Raw genomic sequence first — 6,400 nt, 5'->3', positions numbered from 1 at the left:
AGAGCAAATTGAAGAGTCTCTCTGTAATCATTCATAATGCACGGGCACAGTAAACAATTTTTTTTTAAATATTGGCCTATTCTCCGCCAACTTACACAGCAGTTGCTCTGACCCCTCTTTGATTTGCGTGAAACTTTGTCTTAATTGTGGTTCGTTTTTCAATATCTCGTGTCCGAGGGACGGTACGACCCTTATCATTTTTGAACATAAAAAAATATGTGTTTTTCAATTATTTTCCTAATCGGGCCAACCTAGCTATTGCGAGCGTTATGCTCGGCCAGAGTACGGTCAACCAAGCTAAGCTTAAAAAATACGTGTTTTTCAATGATTTGCAGCCTAAAATGGAGATGGTTTGAAAATTTTATGTCAAAGGGGCTGTGAAGTTTTGTTTCATGTTTTTATAGTCACTTTTTCAATGTATATTTTTTCTGTAATTTTTCAGAACGAGATAACAAAAATGGACGTCGGATTTGTGACCAGAAACCAACATTAACTGAGGAAATAAGTTTCACGCAAATCGACAAGGGTCCTTATACATTTTTATAGTTATGCTTCTACCAAAAAATTGCAAAAAATCAAAATATTCCGATGGGTTTTTTCGATCTATGGTCCCAAAATTCAAAATTTGTAAGAAGCTTAATTAGCTTCAAAATACAAAAAATAAAACCAATGGAGTGAAACTTCCCCAGCTGTTATGGAAAACTTCACATCAGATTGACAGAAAATTTAATTTCTCGATAATCCTGACCCAATTTCACTTTATCGAGCAATTAAAAGTGCAACATGGAGTTAAACTTTCTGTCAAGCTTCTGTGAAGTTTACTATTACAGTTGCGAAAGTTTAACTTCATGTGACCGGCTCACATCTCTTTTTTTATTACTCGATACCTATCGAATCAGAATCGACATTTGCACAAATGTCTGTAAGTCTGTGTGTATGTGTATCTGTGTGTTACCGACCACTCAATTGTCTAAGCACTGGCTGGACCGATTTATACCAGGTTCAGGGTCCCATAGTTGCAACAAAATATAAGTTAGGATGAGTATATCAAAAGTTATGTGTACATTAGAGTGGTTTGAAAGTTGCATGGGAAAATTTCAAAATGGACTTCAATCAGAACAAGCTTTTTCAGTTCCATTTGGGCCCCAAACAACCCCTTAAAATTTGGGAGCGATTGGCTTTGACCCGGCTTTCCGCAAAGCTATCCAAATTTGTATGGGAAAACCCTCTTTTTGCCTTTGCATTTTAATTTTAATAATTTTAAATAATTTTTCACTGAATTTAAAAACTAGCACCGTAGAAGTATCGAGAATTTAAAAAGAGAGATGTGAGCCGGTAACATGGAGTGAAACTTGCCCAGCTGTCATGGAAAACTTCACATCAGCTTGACAGAAAATTTAACTCCATGTTGCACTTTTAATTTCTCGATAGTCCTGAATTTCCTCAGAAGAAAGTATGGTCCTTTCAGTTTCTATCTTGCTTCTGAAAAAAGTGGCATTTCAAAATAAGTGCTGAAAATTATATTTCTTGCCAACACTGCCAGTACTTCGGTAAATATTTCCAAATCTTAATTTTTAACCTTATAAGGAAGCAACCTAGCAAAGATTTTTAAGAAAATTTTCGGATTTTTCATATCTGTTTGAGTTAAAACATAGTAATTCGGACGTTTTGTGAATGTTGCGGAACCCGGTGCGCGGCTGTTGGATGAAATGAAAACTACTTCGTCTGCGCCGGAAGGGGATTGTCTATGTTCGCGTTAGGAGCAACTTTCTGCCGGGTGCCGATAGCTACAAAACAAAACTTGTGTCATGGGAAACACGATATCTCATCGGTTCCTCAGAGATAATGCTTCCCCGAATCCGATGTAATCAACAGAATTTGATTTGAATTTGATGCGAATGTGGTAATTTTTTTAAGGGGTTACATACATGTAAATCGACAAAAAAGTCAGAGGTTGGTGTGAGCACACACTTAATTTTATTTAAAATCTGTTATCAGGGCATCAAAATATACGTTTTCATCTATTATCAGAACAAATTTGAAGACATTTGGTTGTATCATTGCCGAGATATAACTATTTGAAGTTATCAGTTTACAAAAACGGTGCCACGATATCTCCACACTGCCTTGACCAAATCGGCTCAAAATTTTGGTGAAGACTCGTTAAACCGGTCCTGTGTTCATGACGAAGGCCGATTTTCAAAAATCTTATTTAAAAAAAAGATAAAAATATTTTTGTGTTTTTCATATAAAAAATCGTCAGTTTTTGATTTTTGTATTTTTTAAAAAAGCATAATTTCAAAATCGAGCTTCGTCATGCACACGGGATATGTCTTGAGAGTCTTCACCCCAAATTTTAGCCAATTTGGTTCATCCCATCTCGAGATATCATGGCACCCGTAAATCAACTCTGTGTTTCGAGAAAACGCTCAGAAAGTTTGACAGTCCGCTTTGCGAACGGCAAAATGTTGAGCTTAAAATCGTCTCTAACTCAGTTCTTCATGAAACTTTCAGGAGTGATTGAAAATCATCTTTTTAGTGGATTCAATAAATTTTCTGTAATATGAAATTTTGAGATTTTCTACATATGTAACCCCTTAAGCATAAAAAATCGAACAATTTAAAAAAAAAAAACATGCGTCTCCTTCCAATTTTATAAGCCATCTACAAGAATATGGAAGCGCCTGATGCATAGCCATTTCCTGCACCACGGAAACAACCAATACAAATGTATAAAAGAGTTGTCAAGTTCGGGGGGTCCACAGCTAGCATTTTTTGTACGATTATAAAAAAATATATATTAGAATTAATTATTATTTATATTAAAATATATTATTGTACGATTATAAAAAAAATATATAGCATCAGTGCATATGGTGTCTTGAAGTTGCATGGGAAAATTTCAAAATGGACTTCAATCAGAACAAGCTTTTTCCAGTTCCATTTGGGCCCCCAAACAACCCTTTAAAATTTGGGAGCGATTGGCTTTGACCCGGCTTTCCGCAAAGCTATCCAAATTTGTATGGGAAAACCCTCTTTTTGCCCCGGATCATGTGCGTATAACATCAGTGCATATGGTAGACTACTATATGAATGTGTTGGGATGTCCACGGTCATCCGAGCACTCCCAGGAGTTAAGATCTACAAGTCTACCATCTTAACTCCAGTGAGCTCTTGGATGACCATGGACATCCTTACAAATTCATATAGTAGTCTACCATATGCACTGATGCTATACGCACATGATCCAGGGTCAAAATCCGACGACCTCTTGCTTGTTACGGCGGTAGACTCGTAGATCTTTGCTCCAGGGAGCCCTTGGATGACCATGGACATCCTTACACATTCATATAGTAGTCTACCATATGCACTGATGCTATACGCACATGATCCAGGGTCAAAATCCGACGACCTCTTGCTTGTTACGGCGATAGACTCGTAGATCATAACTCCAGGGAGTCCTTGGATGACCATGGACATCCCGAAGTACCCATAGACCTTTGAGATGCATAAATTTTTAGTAAACAAATAAATTAAAAAAATTATAATCGTACAAAAATGCTAGCTGTGGACCCCGAACTTGACAACTCTTTTATACATTTGTATTGGTTGTTTCCGTTGTGCTTAAAGGAAATGGCTATGCACCAGGCGCTTCCATATTTTTGTAGATGGCTTATATGATTGCGAGGTGACGCATTTTTTTTAAATTGTTCGATTTTTTATGTTAAAAAATTTACCACATTCGCGTCAGTCCGCGTGGACATAAAATCAAATTCTTTTGATTACATCGGATTCGGGGAAGCATTTCTCCTAGGAACCGATGAGATATCGTGTTTTGTTTTGTCGAGTAGTGTAGCCATCAAGTTCTGGTCCAAGATCGTCTCGACCCTTGAGGAGGCCCAGTAGAAGCTGGCCAACGTGTACAAGTGCATGGAGCAGTCTGACAGGAACATCTCGGAGGGAATGCTGGAAAAATACTGCGGACGGAGAATCGGAGCAACTCAAGAATGAAGCTTTTCAATATTTTTCCATGATCATCAAAATTGAAGAGATGAAAATTTTCTGAAGACTCCGTTGTTTGGTGAGACCTTTCCTTTTTAATACAGGCAACTCTTTCATTAATTCTGACATATTTACAACTCATTGAAGACATACCACGCCAATCTTATTATATACGCGGTAGGGTGTTCCCTCGGTCGTTCGCTCTGAGTTGTGGATTGCCTGCTTCTCTAATGAAGGTTCGACTGGGGGTCAGACATGCATTGGCACTGCGCGCGGCTAGCACGCGTGCTATTTTAGCGAATAGCACTGCACTATTAATCATAGCACTCGCCCTTGCACTCTTACGAAATTTTTCATCTTACGAAATTTTTCATTTGTTTATCTTGAATTGAGTGACGTCGACCAGTGGAACGTCATGCAAAGAATTTCATCAATTTTTATCTTAAAGTTTAGTGCAGTGCTTGCGTTCAAGTCTTAGAAGTGTCCATGGTTCTATTCTCTGCAAGGTAATTTTTTTTTCATTTTGGTGTAATAAAAGCGCAGTTTTTTTTTTTTTTCGATTATCATCCGAATAAAAAGGAAAAGTCTCAAAAATGGCTAGGGGACTTGAAAATTTGTTAGATTCTGAGTACTTGGGAATGGATCAAGGCATGTGGCTTTTGGGGACGCAAACTGTATCCCAGTATATTGCAAATTAACAAATTAACCACCATGTCAAGTGATTTTTTTTTTTTTTGGGCGTGCTATCTAAAAAATGGCACTAGCACTGTGCAATGCGCAGTGTGCGTAGAACTTGAGGTAGGGGAAAGTGGGGCAAGTGTAACAAGCTAAGGAAATGCTCGTTATAACCCATTAAAAAGTTAAAAAATCTGTCGGATTTTATTATAATCGTCTTATTCTAGGTCTTGACTAAGACTTTGTTTAAAGAAGTTTTTAAAAAAATCCTGTTTTTTAATGTGAAAAATTGATTTTAAAATTTTTGATTTTCCGTACGTTCTACTCAACTAGTGGGGCAAGACGAGCAACCCGTTGGGGCAAGAGGAACAATGCATGAAAAAATATGGTAATTTGCTAACAATTGAACTGTTATCACTTAGATACATCGGATTAGAATGTATTTGAATGGTTTCTTCCATTTTTAGATTAAATAATAATATTTTACTAAACATTTTATCGTTTTTACGAAAAAAAAAATACTACTTCGATGATAAATAGTAAATTTTCATAATATCACTATACTTTGTATGTACAATTTTTTTTTAACGATTGTTTATCAGTTTTTAAGTACTTTCATGTATTTATTTCCCAATAAAATATGTTGTTGCAGCAATTCGTATTTTTTTCCATACTAAAAATCCATATGGTACACTTGCCCCACCTGAACAAGATTTTTAAAAGCTCTCAACAAAAATAACCAAAAGTTAAATCATACTTTGTAATAGGTGCATGTCATTTGTAGGGACACTACTGATCTAGGAAAAATAGCATTTTGATAAAATGAGCCTTAAAACGAACCCTAAGCCTTATTTTGTACTTTCCAAATATTATAAGAAAACAAAGGTTTCGAAAAAAAACTTCATTAAATCTTATGCCCCGTGGCGTTTACGTCATTTTGGCGGTTATGTGGTAGTAGAATCAGCTAATTGCATTGCTAGCAACAATTCCTCATACTGGAAATAATCAAAATTGTACAAATTACGGCCGTAGGAGCGATTGTTCCTCTTGCCCCATATGGTCGTCTTGCCCCACCTTCCCCTAAGTGCTAATCTGAAGTGCCAGTGCAGAGCGTGCCAATGCATGTCTGCTGGGGGGCATGCAAATTGCTTTATAAGCTGAAAATGCAACTATCTTCTGTAAAAATGTTTCTGTGGAAAAATCATATCTCCGAAACGGCAAAACAAAATTTAGCTCACCGCTCTGAAAGTTTCCTAGGAATTGAAAACCATAAGTTTCATAATCGATTGTTTGATCAACTTGACATAAAAAACCGTCATTTGTAAAAAGTCTAATTTTTAAATCACGTCAGTCAAATGTCATGGCCAACTAAGTTTTTCGAAAATTCCAGACTTTAACGAATTTTTAATGTTCTCAGGTCGGTACCAAATCGAAAAACTAATGGGTCACGAATCACTCACTCTCACGGTTCAATCTCTCCGTGTTCATCGTGCTCATCGAGTCCAAGTTCTCTTCCAAATTTGTTGGCTAAAACGCTCCACCAAGCTCCTCTCGACGATCAGTTTTCGCCAGAACTTGCTCGGTACAACATCGCTCGCTGCGCATCTTCAGTGCAGCATTCCCAACGTGGCTCAAAACCAGCTGAAAACAGTTTAATCGGAGTTGATTAAAAGCCACCACCACGCGAGTGTTGCGGTTAAGCCGGATTACAAAAGCCACGATC

Source organism: Culex quinquefasciatus, chromosome 1 (genome assembly GCF_015732765.1).
Source record: "Culex quinquefasciatus strain JHB chromosome 1, VPISU_Cqui_1.0_pri_paternal, whole genome shotgun sequence".
Lineage (NCBI taxonomy): Eukaryota > Metazoa > Arthropoda > Insecta > Diptera > Culicidae > Culex > Culex quinquefasciatus.
The sequence above is the reverse complement of the archived record's forward strand: the minus strand, read 5'-3'. Positions refer to the sequence as shown.